The 14,948-nt window shown below is 41.0% G+C and overlaps 1 protein-coding gene across 2 annotated transcripts in view; it reads right to left on the reverse strand.

Annotated features, from left to right (window-relative positions):
- LOC142376753 (caM kinase-like vesicle-associated protein) overlaps window positions 1-13,716 on the reverse strand; it is a 56,193-nt gene extending 42,477 nt beyond the window's left edge. Inside the window, exon 1 of one of the 2 annotated variants that reach the window (XM_075460294.1) lies at window positions 13,352-13,716. The gene's annotated coding sequence lies outside the window, so the exon portion shown is untranslated. The other variant, XM_075460295.1, reaches the window with a different exon arrangement.
- Between the last annotated feature and the right edge of the window lie 1,232 nt (window positions 13,717-14,948).

Raw genomic sequence — 14,948 nt, forward strand, 5'->3', positions numbered from 1 at the left:
GATACACATTAGATACACTAGATACACTAGATATGCACTAGTCCGTGTTATTTGGAAAGAGATAAGGTTAATAAACCAAAGAAAATGAGTGGGCTCGCCTAAACAATAATGTGGTGTGTGGGGGAGTGAGAGTGCGCCCTGTGGCTCGACATGGATTGTTAACAGAGAGAAGCTGACGCAAGCATTACATTTTAAGCTAATTATGAATAACAAAAGTGGAATATCGAAACTAATCTGAGTCCACAGTAAAACAATCTGTGATTTTTTTATAAAAATCCACAAACATAATACATTTTTCTCAGTAACTGCATTCACTCTTTGAGTGAGAACACATACAGGCAGCATCGATGATGCTTTAAAATGAAATGAAACATCTAGAAAAGGCTTTAAAATTTTCAAACGTATTTACTCATCAATCAATACAACTTGAGCTCCAACAGACCATTTAACGGGGTTATTAACACTGCAGGAGAATCTATTTATTGACCTGAAGTATATCCAACTGCGCTACAATAGGTTTGGTATTTGGTTAAGTTTTGGGCTTTTTCCAGTTGACCAGCTGTATTATTTCTCAGACCAAAGCAAGTACCTGTTGAGCTTGTTAGCTTTACATCTCTGTATATTTCAAACACAATGTATGCTTTACTTTTTTTTTTTCTTCCAAACCATGTAATCTGGGTGTGTTGGTCTTACTTTAAGGAATTTGATTTGGTTAGATTTTGGTCAGGCTGACGTGTTTCCATGCATTTTAAAAGTCCAGACGATAATTTGATTTTCATTCTGATGTATTGATTGCCTGAGAGGTTCTTTTAAGGTAGCTCTGCATTTTAAAAGAAGGCATTATATGTCCCCTTCAAGCCATATCTGCATTCTTGACAGGATTTATTAAAACTCTCAGGAAAGATTCACATAACTATGAGCCAAGTGAAGGAAAGCATCACTTTTTAAAAAGCAAAAAGTTGCTGTATGTGTTTGTGTGCTTTGGGTGGGTATTGAAGATGTACTGTATATTCATAGGTATTTGTTCAGGTTCTTATGAGAACTAAAGTATTTTTTAAAGCAATAAAGCCGAGACATTAGGTGCTCTCACTCAGATTACATCTAAAAATATGGGCCAGTGTGGCCATGTTTCAAGCAGCAGGCATCAATGTCCAGGATTTCTGCAAATGTCTTTGAAGCATTGCCATAATCTGCTGATTGCAATCACGCAGTGACATTATCTGTCATTAACTGTGTGTATAATTTAGTCTAGAGAATATTAAAGCTCATTTTCCATTTTTTTCCACAAAAACCTGAAGAAAAAAAAAAGCAGTCTCCACAGCCTTGTCATGAGTAACAAGTTTTTCTTTCAAGGAGAAGAGAACCAGCCAGATGACGCGTCGTCTCGCTTATAGACTGAAAATGAAGATATTTTCACTGCTGTGCGCTTTTTAATACTTAGAAAGTGCAGCCAGAATTTCCTTGCTGCTTTACAAATGACATTAGATCTGAGCAGCTGTATTTCTCACGATGCGCCGAATAAATAAAATGATTTAGGAGACACTGCTGGATGACCATAGGCGCACTGAAAATATAGTGGAAAGCTGGATGGCACTGCGGTCTGGTGTCAAATGAGCATATGTGTAGTCTCTGCGGTTACACAGTGGTCCCATAGGAAAAAACGGAAGGAGATCTGAATCTATAAGAGATGACACATTCATGACGGAGAGACAACTGCGTCTGCTGGGGGGGGGTGCACGCTTTCACTCCTCAGACCCAGGCAATTGCATGTGTTCCAGCCAACTGTAAGCACTGACCCAGCAAGGGGCGATGAGCTGTCCCGCCTGTGGTCCTGATAGTCCTGGTGGAATCACAGAACCGTCTGCCCACCAGTTTAGCCCACCTGCTCATCAGCAGACCAAGCAAAACTCGCTCCCCATGCTGGCTACACTTCCTGTTAAAAAAAGGCGTCATCTTGTTTGCATTTCAGCCAATGCTTAAATCGTTCCAGGCACTCATGCTTGTTTCACACCCACAGTTCGATCACATCTGTCCAATCGAAAAAGGAAGAAGAGCATGGTCCAAGCCTTTCAGGTCCCACACAGCATTGCAACACCGCTTAGTGTGCTGCTTTATTCAGTCTGTTCTGAAGGATGTTACCGAACAAATCCCTGCAGCAGATTTCCTTTTGCAGACTTGTTTTACTCTGAGGTGAGAGAGCAACAAAACAACTTGTAATTTTGTAGGCAAAGCATGCCTAAAACTAGAAAAGAGATAAAAGAGAAAAAGTACTGACAAAGTTGTCTCTCCCAAATGCTTTACATCCACTCAGCAAAAGTTCAGGCAGGACGTGTAAATCATCCGCACCCTTTCAGCAGATTATCCTCCGATCCCAAAGAAAAAACGCTGTGATGCTCAGTACATCAAACACAACTGTCGACACCTTGCTTTTTTCTGTGGCATATACACAGAAAAAGACAATTACATAGCTTGTAGAATTTTAGTGTATGTCAGCTATCAATTCTTGGTTTCCTAGTGTTACGCATTATTCATATTTGGTCCACAGGCTGAGTGTATGTTCATGGCTTTAATATATAATTCATATATGGGCTGAAGTAACATAACAATAAATACCTAAAGCATATACAGTCGCATGCAGTATTGTGTTCATAGTAATTATGAAAAAAAAATGACTGATTTAAAAAACAATCTCACCTTAAACTCAAGTAGCTTAGATTTCAAGATAATAATATTTTCATCTTCACCACAATAGTTCAATTTTGAGTGTATTAAATTATCCACTTTTACAAAGCAAGTTGTGTGGCAGTATAAGTCAGTCCATCATTAAAGCTAATTGATTCTGATGATCATCACATGATGGATCCTGCTGACTAGCTAGCACCACCAGTGAGTCAGTTTTCACGTGTTTCCAAACAGTTCCATCAAATTTCTGTAATACTAATCATATTTCTGTCAATTTCAACTAGACTCTGTGTTTAATAAAACAAAGCACTGAACATACGTAGCAAACTCTTCCAAAGAATAGCAATAGCAAGATGTTAGCATTTAGCTCTGTACACAAGTGTTTCTTCCTCATTAGAGGTGCTAGCATGGCTGTAAGCTATTGATAAAGTATTGTGATTAACAGCTAAAGAACATTTCTCAAATTATTTTTGAGTTTATACTGCTGTCTTAGTGTTAACTTCAAATGCCAAGATAAACCAGATAACCCCTTCTTTGAGGCGTGGTTATAGCTCAACCTGGCCATTTAATTGAGCCCTGTCATTGTCAAAGTAGACTTGCACAAGAGGGAAATAGAGTTATTGACTGATTAATTGTCTGTGGGAGATCATCGTAGATATAAGCACACAGCGAATTCACTGCCCAGATGTCTTGAATGGTGATTTTGTCTGATGATGCTGCAGTTATAAAATCAAGCTTTTATTAGAGCAGAGCAACGGTCTGGAAATGTTTTAAGTGACTATTTACATGGAGACTTAATGGGTTGCTTTCCATCTGTCAAAAGAAACAGCTTTACTGGGAATTTAGCTGTATTACTACTCGAGAAAAATTGACCTTACAAATAGATGCCAACGGATGGAATTTTGAAGCATGTGCAGAGCGCCTAGCCCCATGTGTGTCCAGCTGAACATATGCTGAAAGGAGTGACCTGATCCCCGACTGCAGTATCTGGGTGTGTTATTTCAGCTTACAGAGCTTCAATTTCATATAATTTTGGTCACACTGATGTGTTTCTTTTTTGGTGCATTTTAAAAATCACAATAACAGTTTTTTATAGTGTCATGTAAACCTGCACGCTGTATATTCATAAAACAGAGCACAAAATATGACCTCTTACATCATTACAACACATGCTTATTTTACGTCTGATCAAACACTCTTCTTCCTGTGTATCAGTGTGTATCGGTCACATCCTACTGTTTTGCTGACAAAAATGCCAAGTAACTCCTTATGCATCCGTCAGCGATGCCACAGACTTTGAAGAAATGACAGCATTTGACTCCCTGGGAATTAGAATGAGTTGACCTCATGACGACAGCGCTCTTGGCAGAAACAACATGCAACTGTGAAGGCACATGCCGGAAATTACTGATTAGTTTAAACTTGAGCGAAGTGGCAGCACGCGAGTAACCCAATCACAGTTGTGTGCTGGGAAAATAAGAGCTGTAAACCGCGAAAGCCCATGGAGCTGGTCCTCTGATGCTTGCTTGGCCTCCTCGTATAAGTTAATGCAGCTGGAAGAGCAGGCTGACTGCTCTACAAAAAAAAACTTCTATCCACCACAAAGCAGGACTCGTGCTTCTTTTCCTCCTACGTGAATGAAAAAAAGCCCATCTCTGAGGCCTTTCTCCAGACAATAGTAGCAGTCTGCGCCTAAATATACTTTCCTCTCTTTTCTAGCTTTGTCGAGGCACTGATGCAGTTAATCAGCTTTCGGTGTGTTGGTGCACTCCACGAGGGGAACGTGCAAGAGTGACTCTGACTTAAAGGGATAGTTCGCCTCCTTTGACATGAAGCTGTATGACATCCAAATAGCGCCAAGCGATTGTGAGGTCTGACTTTTTTTGCTGAACGATTTTGTGATGCAAATGTATTACTCTTTTGAACGCATATTGTTTTGAGAAGCAAGACGCTTTATTTTTTAAGCCCCAGCAAACTAGCGGGACTACCTTCGTCAACGCCAAAACGAGGCTGGAACTCGGCTCACAGGACGCAGCGGGGGGTAAGAACATGTTCATAAATGATATTGCTAATATGGGATGTCATACAGCTTCATGTCAAAAGAGGCGAACTATCCCTTTAACATGCAGAGAGAAGGAGCAGGGAGGAATGGCGAAGAGCCAGGTGACTAAGAACATGTGACGGGGGGGTCAGTACAGTAGGAGGGAGCGAGATGAGTGACAGAGGTGTGAATCCTTGTCACTGATGGAGGCATCCACCTCCACCCAACACCTATCCTGAGGCCTGTGATTAGCTCATCTCCAGCCAGAGACATGCTTTAAGCCCTTCAGCTTGGTGTTTAAATATTCCTTTGTGAATTTTGGACTTTGCATAAAATCTCCATTTATTCAGAAATATTTAGATGTGGTTGTCAAGCAAACGCTGTTGCATTTGTTTATGTAACTGCAAAACCTGATGAGGTGCACAAAACACCACAAAGGCTGCAGGTGATATATAAACCAAGACGGGGAAATTGTTAGTTTCAGTTTGTAATGGACTTTAAAGATGTAAGACAGCTTTTCTGTTTTGCTTTATATGAAATGTTTCTTCTTCACACTTCACCAGCTAATCTGACCATTCACTGCTCCGTTGTTGGTTGCCGTGGTTACAAAGCCAGTGTGGCATCATAGTACAGTACCAATCCTGCTCAATGCAGAGAAGTGCACCATGGCTTTGGAGGAGGGTATATGTTATTTGCTGCATATTGCTAAATTTAGAAGATTTATTGTTCTGGTTCTCCTTTTGTCCAAGAGGTTTGCCACTTAGTAGAGGTACATTATCATATGAATTAGTGCATCTGTTGTATTCTTCATGTAAGATGAGCAGAAATTAGCTGTTTTGAATGATTTTAGTGAGGCTGCTCATTCATGTCTTCCATCTGCACCCCAAGCTCTGTCTCCCTGCTCCTTAATGTATTTTTAAAGATTTTGCAAAGTCGATTTCATTCAATGTGAATTTTCTCCATCTCATTCAAGCCACAGTGTTGCTTTTTAATGAAGTGTATTCATGTATCCAGGAAACATTCATCTTTCATCTTTGGATTTAAAAAGCAATCATTTCTACAGCTACGTAGAAAGTATCCAGAACAGTCCACAGTCCACTTTTAATCCTGAGAGTTTCTTCCAGGCACCCAGAGGGTTCAGGTGTGGGACCGGCAGAGCCAGAACTTATGTTTGAAAAGAGCTCAATTTACAATTCCAGGTAATTGCCGGAGAATCATTAAGATGTTGTTGTTGTACCCTCGAACCAGCTATCATTTACATATCTATACAATAATACCAGCACAAGAATACATGTGGATGTTGAACCTACAGAGAATCCTCACCTGAGAACTGACTGTTCAGAGGTTTATATAGTTGTGAGCTTCCCCTCATTAATTTACTTTTCTAGGCCATAACTTTGTTGTTGTCCCAAGCAGGCAGCAACATTTCAGTGTAAGAATTCTGCAAACCCACTGTCCAATCTGCTCAGTATCACCTGTCAATCGAAAACATTATCCACCCCGTAGCTGTGGAAACAATCCTGAAATGGTTTGACCCCCTAAAGATGGAAAAGTAAATACTGGACTTATATTCATCAGTCAGACTTAATCATAACTGCAAATGAGTGATTGTTTTGCTCCGTACGTGTTACATCTGGATATCAGGGTAATGAAATGTGAATACAGGTGTTCACGACATGTTTCTGGTGACCTCAAAGTGTACAAATAGACTCCACAGTCAACCGTCCATTTACACAGGCAACAAAGATGATGCAGAAATGTTTAAATACTCTTTGCCGTGCTATTTGAACAGCAACAGAAAATTGAAATTCTGTTGCCATCACAAATAACTCATCTATAGTCTACTCTATAACATATACAAAGCCCAGCATGCAGCGCAGTTGATTTTTCTTCTTAGGAGAGAGGAAAAAAGGCACTCTCTTTGCTTTCTCTGCCCTCCTTTAACATTCTGAAAAATTGCCACTTATATCACAGAGCACACTTCCCCCCTTTATTCTCCTCCTTTTCAGCTGAATATTTTCTTTTTGTTGAACATTTGCAAATAACCAGCTGTTAAACCTGAGCTTGTCCTCGATCTTTACATTTAAAAGACCAACAACCACAGAAAACAAGTCCGTCGATCACGGCATGATGTCTATCACAGCTAACGCTGTCTATCCCTCAGGCTTATGTCGGATCGTTTGAGTCCCAGTTCACGGATCAACTCAAAGCACCTCAAAGTCCACCCATGTCACCACAGTAACAAACTACCTCTGCGTGGCAGAGCAGCATCGGCGGAAGTGATGGAACAGTACATTGTCTTCAACCCGTGTAATGCAACTTTAATGAAAATTGATTTCCACCATCCTTCAAGCTGTGATGCTTGCAGTAAAGACCAGTTCAACGGGCGATATTAAGAGACAGCGAATCCAATAACATGACTGACACACAAAACAGGACAAACACCGAAACATGGTAATAATCTTATTTTTCACTTGGAAAAACTACTGTGAGCCGTCATTATATTACTGTCACTGGAATATCCACCAGTTTTGTGTTGCGCATGTTATAAATGTCAACCAAGAAATTAACTCAGTTGTCACTGAAATTTCTGTTTTTTCTGAAAACATCCCATATCAGTAATGATACCTTCCATTACCATGGTGAGCCCTCACTCTATCACTGTTGTGAATAAGAAAAAAACACAGAGCGGGCAGTTGGGATGATGAACTAAGTGCTGATGACAGCAGTGCTCCACATACAGAGCTGTGGGATGCTTATTGCTTCAAACGCACGGTGGAAAGGAGAGGATGTGCCAGATCAAGACCACACTGATGTCGCTGCATATTTTTGTATAAGCGACTCACTTGCAGATGAAAATGTCTACAGTAGCAGCATGAATCAATGCTGAGGTGAAATATTAATCCACTTCCATTTAAAATTCCCCTTCAAATGTTCTATTTGTGGACGCTACACGGGGTGGCTCTTTGATGCAGCCTGGTGCCACAGGTAACCCTTTCTCCTAAGATGAGGTCTGAAACACGCCCTCTGTTTAGAGGCATTTCTTGTTCATCCTCATTTCTGCCTCCGTGTATTTTAAAGAGCTTTAATTGTTGCCTCTCATAAACGGCACTGGCAGTCCGACGTGTCGTTTAAATTATAACTGTTGTTCTATCCTGCCCCCTGGTGCAACTTCATAATGACGACAGAGTCCACTGGTCCAAAGGTGAGAGACTGATGATCCCCCGCTGACGCACTGATGTCAGCGTTTGCTGAGGTCTTACCTCCCTGAGAAACATGAGAAAACTAGTTCAACTTGTACAAATTAGAAAACATGCCACGTGGGTTTCTATTTGAAAATAAACAAAAAAAAAGGACACAGACGCACAATATTTGGGTTTGGCCAATATTTGATGGGTCAGTGTTTCATTCTAATATCCCTCAGTTGTCATCAAAGCCTAAATTCAGGTGTTACTGAATCCTGATTGGTGGGAAGAAATAGTGTCTTCAAATGGAGACTGGTCCACTTCAAACACCTGCGATGCTGTGGGAAATGAGCGTGTTCATTCAGAGCCAGATGATTCACAGATGATCATAAAGGATGCTCGCTGTTGCAAGTACACCCTCATGCAATCTGATGTTGGTCCACAGCGGAAGACATCACAGTTTCATGAGAAAAAGGCTCTAAAATGGTTCCATTATGAAGACAATGGCTGTGTTCGAAACCGCATACTTCTCCTACTACTACTCCGACTACTCATACTGACTTTTTTCCCGAATGCATACTAGATTCGCCGAAATGTTGGGTATGCATCATGAGGTTACTACTCATACTCAAACTACCCAAGATGCAACGTAACTTGACGTCGCTGATCGTCATTTTCTGTCAAAACGACAGTTTCAAGTTAGCTACAACGAGGGTAGGTTCACTTCCTGTTTTCAAAACAAAAGCACCAATTGTATCGTAATGGCTTTCCCTATGATAAAAGGCAACGGGTATTTTATTTTGTGAAAATAACCAGAAGTGCGTTGCTCACTACGGCTAGCTTTAGTAGCGCCGAATTCATCGGAACAAAATTGTAAATAGCCGGTATTTTGGCAGGTTTTCAACACGCTGGGGATCTAAACGACTACTTTCTCGCCTGAAAATGTTTCAAATGTTGCTAAAGTTTTAGGTTTCGAACACAGCCATTCACTCTTGGTCCCTCTTGCCTTGACGCAGCTTATGTCATGAGCGCATATACATTCTACGTCTACCCGTGTTATTGCTGCATGATTACGTTCAGCTGCTTCTTGTTGCTGCATGATGACACCGCTCACCTGCATGTGACAATGCTGTGCGCACTGTACACGCTGTTGGTTTTGTTGTTTATTGGAGAGGAAGGGACAGCAGATGGCGTTAAACCACTGCTAAACCATCTCTAACTAGTGTCAAACTAGTGCTCAATTTCAATCCTCCTTCCCTCCCAACTTGTGATTTCCTACTTTTCTTCCTCACTCTCGCCCACAAATGGCTGAGACTGTTCTCTGACCAATTACAACCCGACGGGGCATTTCTTCATGCAGGCTGTAACAGCCTCTAATTACACCTGTAGAATATGTGCGCTCTTATGGTCATAAGGGAAACTCCAAGTGGACTGTAGAAATTGTCAGGTTTGGGGTGGGTTGGTAGGACACGGATGCGGACTCAAGAGGATGTAAAAAGCAAAACTTGGATTTATTCACAAAAACAAAACGTGGTTAACAAGTCGCGGCTGAGCCGGATGACAAAACGAGACTGTGACAAAACCATGAATATAACTGTGACTAAAAAACAAAACAAAAGACTTGACATGGAAAAATACTTAACTTGGAAAGAAGACATAGCATAGCAAAGCATTTCATGGCATGGCATGGTGTGAAGGGGTGAAAATCAAGGTATCAAGGTAAGTAGGTAAAGATCTCAAAAAGAGAGGGGAGCCTGGAAACTAAATAGGGGACTGGGAGTGATTGGTGACTGGGTGCAGCTGGTGACAATAACAAACAGGTGAGGGGAAAAACAACGGCAAGACTAAAAACAAGAACTCAAAAACCAAGACATGAAACCTAAAACATGATACAACATTAAACTAAAAACATGGGGAAAATCCCATGGGCGTGACAGAAATGGAGTCCATGAAAAGTAAAAAGAGCTTCCCTCTCAACCATGATTCTATTTGACCCAGATCATTTGGATTTCTAACCCTAACCAAGTGAAGTCATTGACTCCACCCAGCCTGGAGGTGACCCAGCTTTGTCCTAATATGTTGGGATTTGGTGTAACCATGGCAACCAGCAAAATGGCATCCGTGAGGGTGACAATCTCACTGGGGGGGGGAAAAAGGTATTTTAGCCCTAACCGTGATTTTTCACTCTAACGAAAGAAAGTTGTTGCCCTAACCAGTAAAGTGTTATTGTCTTGTTAACTGAACTCAAAAGTGAAAAAGCCCATGATATGTGCTGCTCCTGTCATGACTGCATGAATAATTGAAAGCTATGTGCAGGGTATGAACAAATGACCTATATGATCATATTAAACAGAGGACTGGTTTGAATGGGGAGCATAAAGAATGAAAAACACATGGTTATGCTCATAAAAGTTGCTATGGGTTACATATTTTAATGACCGTGGGTTGCAGTTCCCATTAAGTTGCCATATCCAACAGATAATCAGGTTTCATATTGTGTTCTGTCATACCTGAATGAGAGGAACTCCATTTCAATGCAGTCTTCATTCACAACATACACTATCTGTGCATTCTCCCTTTCATGTGGAGATTAGCAGCTTTACAGCCAGATGCTGCATGGAAAGGCTGTTTTTATGGCTGCCACAGGTATCAGTGCAGGGTTTTTCACCGTCGTATCCCCCTCATTTTACTCTCACTCACTTCACACAGCAGGGTATCGATCCGCTCTAAATGGAGTGCTACAAACATCGCTACAAAAAAGAAAGAAAAAAATCTCACCTGTCGCTGTGCAGTTACTCTCTGATTTTATGGTGTCACTTATTTTTGCTTGGCTGCTCGGGTCACGCCAGGACAGCTTTGACTCCATTTGATGGGTGAACGGCTGGAGCAGCAGTAAAATCGGAAAAGCAATCACTAGGAGCCTGTTTATTAAAATAATCCCTAATGAATTAGAAATAATGGCGGCATACTTCAACATGCGTGGAACTGGAAGTCAACATGATTTAATTTGTTAGTTTACTGGCTGCGGTTTGCGTGAGATGTTTGCGAGCGTCACATAATTTTTACATGGCAACGCATTTATTAGACAGAATACATCTGCAGGCTGTTTGAAAATATCTCCTAATGAGCACATACTCTATTATTCTGCTGCAATGTAGCAGTTTAGATCTTCCACTTACTCTGGTAAATGAAGGGTACAGATTGCTTGTAGATATACTTTACATGTGGTTATGTAAAGTCAATAGAAGTCAGCCTCTGCAGTGGCTGAGTATCCACACACTTTTGATTCCACTCTTCAAAGCAAGAGACTGCACTCACAGTCCTAATACTACAGTACCATAAAAAAGAGCCAGTCCTGTCTTATTACTGTAGATCTAACCCTTCCACACTTCCTGTCTCTAGTCATTAAACTTCCCTCCTCTTGTATTGCACAGGTCCCCTCACACTTCCTCCAAAGCCTACTCCACTTATTTTCTCACACCACTGGCAAAAATATAATGAAATACCAACTCAGGAGCGTCTCTGTCAGCAGCACGGCCTCCTGCAAGTGACAACTCCTGCGCTGTTGTGTTGTGTTCATCCTCCAGAGAGTGACACAGAGCCTGTCCTCCCCGTCTGACACGCACAAGTCGGACAAACGTACTGTAAAATGAACACACGAGTACTTCTGGATATGCATCACTGCATCCACAGTGTCTGCATGTTTGATAAAGAATATTCCAATATTAGATTTTGGATGTTGTCTCTTGTCCACTGCAAGATATCTCCACTGTGGTGAGCAAAAATGTATGCCCCAACGTTGCCACTCAGTGTGGGTTTAGACTTTTTAAGAGCACACACGGTGGAGTTAGTTTTCCATGTTTCTCCTGCACATTAGTGTCTCTCTGCAATCTGTAAATATTCAGATGAGCCCAAATAAAACATATAAGGGACAAAAAACCACAGCACTGATGAAGACAGAGTCAAAGCATTACGTGGCTGGATGTATTTGTGCCTTACTTCAAGCGAGAGCTTAAATGTGAATAAGCAGACCTGCCTGTGCAAATTGATCCCGCAGCTATTTATACAGTGCAAAAACTACTCCCCTCTCCTCTGAGCTATTTGTTTCCAATAACGAAATATGTCCCTGTCAACCTCATTATTTCAGGTTTTCTAGCTCTGCCGTCTTCTTCACAAAGCAGTACCTCACAATTTCGATAGCGTCACTATCTTCCCAGCAGCACACACAGAATCAAGAGCGGATGCAGCCCAAAGTTGGAGTTGTTCTCCCCAGAGATCTAATTGGGTGCTAACTGCGAGGCTGAGGTCATCCGCTGCTCTTGCCTGTAGCTGATGCTGCTGCTGTGGGTCCGGGGAAGGTCTTAAACCTCTGCTAAGATTGAGTATGAACAGCTCAGACCCAATGCACCTCGCTCATGTTAAAGGGCCTGAAGGGAAAGGCTTGGATGAATGATCCATCATGGAAATGCTCCGGTGGCTGAGTTATTTTTTTATTTATTTATTTTTCTAAATGTGGCTCAGATGGCTTACTAGGCTGCCAAAGATACGTCACAAATATGTCACAAAAGGTTTACGGTAAAACGCCTCATCGTTCCATGTCAGGCTGTTGGTTTTTCTCTTCATAATCAGCGTTTGCAGCAGACAATCCCTACTTTTCCAAAAAGCCAACAACGATCATCAGTGCATGTGCAATAAATTACTCTCAGTGTTTCACCTCATTACACATATGAGGCAAGTTTTTCTTTTTTTTTTTTTTTTTTTCCCCTCAAGTACCATTTCTTACTCTCGTCAGAGACAGAAACTTGTGCCATCACTCCTCACGGTAAGGCACGTTTAAGCCATGATCAGCAGACATGGTGGCAGAGAACATTGCCGGCCTTTGACGTGGAAATTTTTGTCTGGGTTTTGTCACTGTGGTCAAATGAAGTGAAACGGGGCATGAGTGTCAGAGTTGTGACAGCAATGTCCTCTCAAAGAAAAAAAGACGTGTGCCAGTGGGGCTTAAAACTTACTGTCTTCAGATAAAACGGAGAGGATTCGGGATTAATGAGGGCTGACGTTTCAAATCATTCTGAATTCCCCTTAGTGCAACAAGAAAACTTTGTCAGGTGATTAAAAAAAAAAGAATAAGCTATTCTTAAATCATTATTATCATCGTTAATGCAGATGTGCACTATTTTGAACACATTTGTCGATGCAGACCACTGTTAAACTACTTCATAAAAGGTTTATTTAAAAAACACAAGTGATGTAAATTCCATTTAAACGCACATTAGATGTAATGGCCGCTGATGTGCCGTTCCACCCATCAAAATACCAGCTACATAACACACTTAAACTGGAAAAGATAAGCGTTAGAAACATACCTTGGTGCCCTTTTAGGAAACAAAAATGACTGTTGGCCGGAATCTGAACGGCTGCTCTGAAAAACATCCCAACTTACCTCGACAGCAAATTCGGTCTCTAAACGTGTAGGATCCAGTGACTGTCCAAAAGTCGAGTTTATCCTCAGAGAATCCCTCCGCTCCTCTTAAACTGAACGCTTCCGTGAAGTTTAGAGGGTTGAAAGTACTTCTGCGCTGAAATTCTGCCGCTCCTGCAGTCTGTAGTACTGTACCATCTGTTGTGCCTGCGCGCGCCGAGCTGAGCGCGGTGAGGAGGAGAGGAGGAAGAGGAGGAAGAGGAGGAGGAGAAGGAGCGGCGAGGTGATGAGTCCGGAGAGCCCCGCGGACAGGACCCGAAGAAGAAAAGAGTAAATGTCAGAAGCTCCGCCACAGAAACCGTTGCGGAGTCAGCGCGCGGTAATTAGTCCGCCAAGGCTGCATCAACACCTCTTTCAAGTGGCGAAAAGAGACATGAAAGCTTTATTATGCGGGATTTATTATGCGTCTAAATACGAGCTGTGTTAAACAAGTTTACACTTACACAGAACCATCACCGACCCAATCACAACGCACAGTTAATGAGAAATACATGGAAATTAGCTTACTTTTTATTCAGTGTACTGTAATATTATGCGCCTGAAGTTCCTGACTCCAGCGAGCCAATCAGAGGCTTGCTACGTCTCTGTCGGCTTGACTTTATCCATTTACTTTGAAAAGTAGAATAAGGAAAATAGTTCATTATTGGAGGAATGAAATCTCTCTCTTTTCTAAATTTTAGATTTTAGAGCTTTACTCAAATGCAACTGATTTTGGTGTTCATGGTGGTAATTGGAAATGAATACATTCACAAACAGTGCAGAAAATGTAAAAGCTGTATGAACTTGCATGGACAAACATAAGTACATACTACATGGTCAAACAAAATAGAAAAATAAAAAATAGGAAAATTCTACTCCTTGTGCATAAAAATCGCCCAATGTTTCAGAGTGGTCTTGAGCAGTAGTTCTCCAGGATTAATCATCTAAGCATAAAAAAAGCCCTAAACACAAATAAGCAAAGAACCTATTTTAAATAGCATCTGTAGGCACCTTGTTACTGTTAGCTGTAAAAAAAAAAAAGTCAAAGATAGCACAGTTCGGCAGACAGGATAGAATTTGTTGCGTAGAATTTCCTGTTTGCCTGATTATGTATGAAAAAGAGAGAGGGTGGTTCAGGATTTTTGCACCGTTCTGTAAATGCAAAAAAAAAAAACATTTAAAATTACAGTACTAGCATACATCGTCACACACTCAAATTTACATTTACAAACTATTACTGTCTGTTGTATGCGTCCATCAACAAAGATCACTTTACTGTACAGTTAGACTTAATATGTATCTTTAGATCATTCTCACACATGTTCTCTTTGTAACCCATCTTGGGTCAGTTTTAACATAAATATTCCTTTATGTGGTTCTTTTCTTACAATCACATTTGAAATAATAGACTGCTGTAAGTCAGATTATTAACCTACTTTATAAACAGAGGATTATTTGGTGATCATTCTTCCTCCTCTTTTATGAAACATGAGAACTGGTGACTATACCTTTGCTGGAAAGTAGATCCACTAATAACTGCATTAAGGTGATGGCAGAAATCTTTCCAGTTCATATAAGA

The sequence above is a fragment of the Odontesthes bonariensis genome, chromosome 3 (genome assembly GCF_027942865.1).
Source record: "Odontesthes bonariensis isolate fOdoBon6 chromosome 3, fOdoBon6.hap1, whole genome shotgun sequence".
NCBI classification, from domain to species: domain Eukaryota; kingdom Metazoa; phylum Chordata; class Actinopteri; order Atheriniformes; family Atherinopsidae; genus Odontesthes; species Odontesthes bonariensis.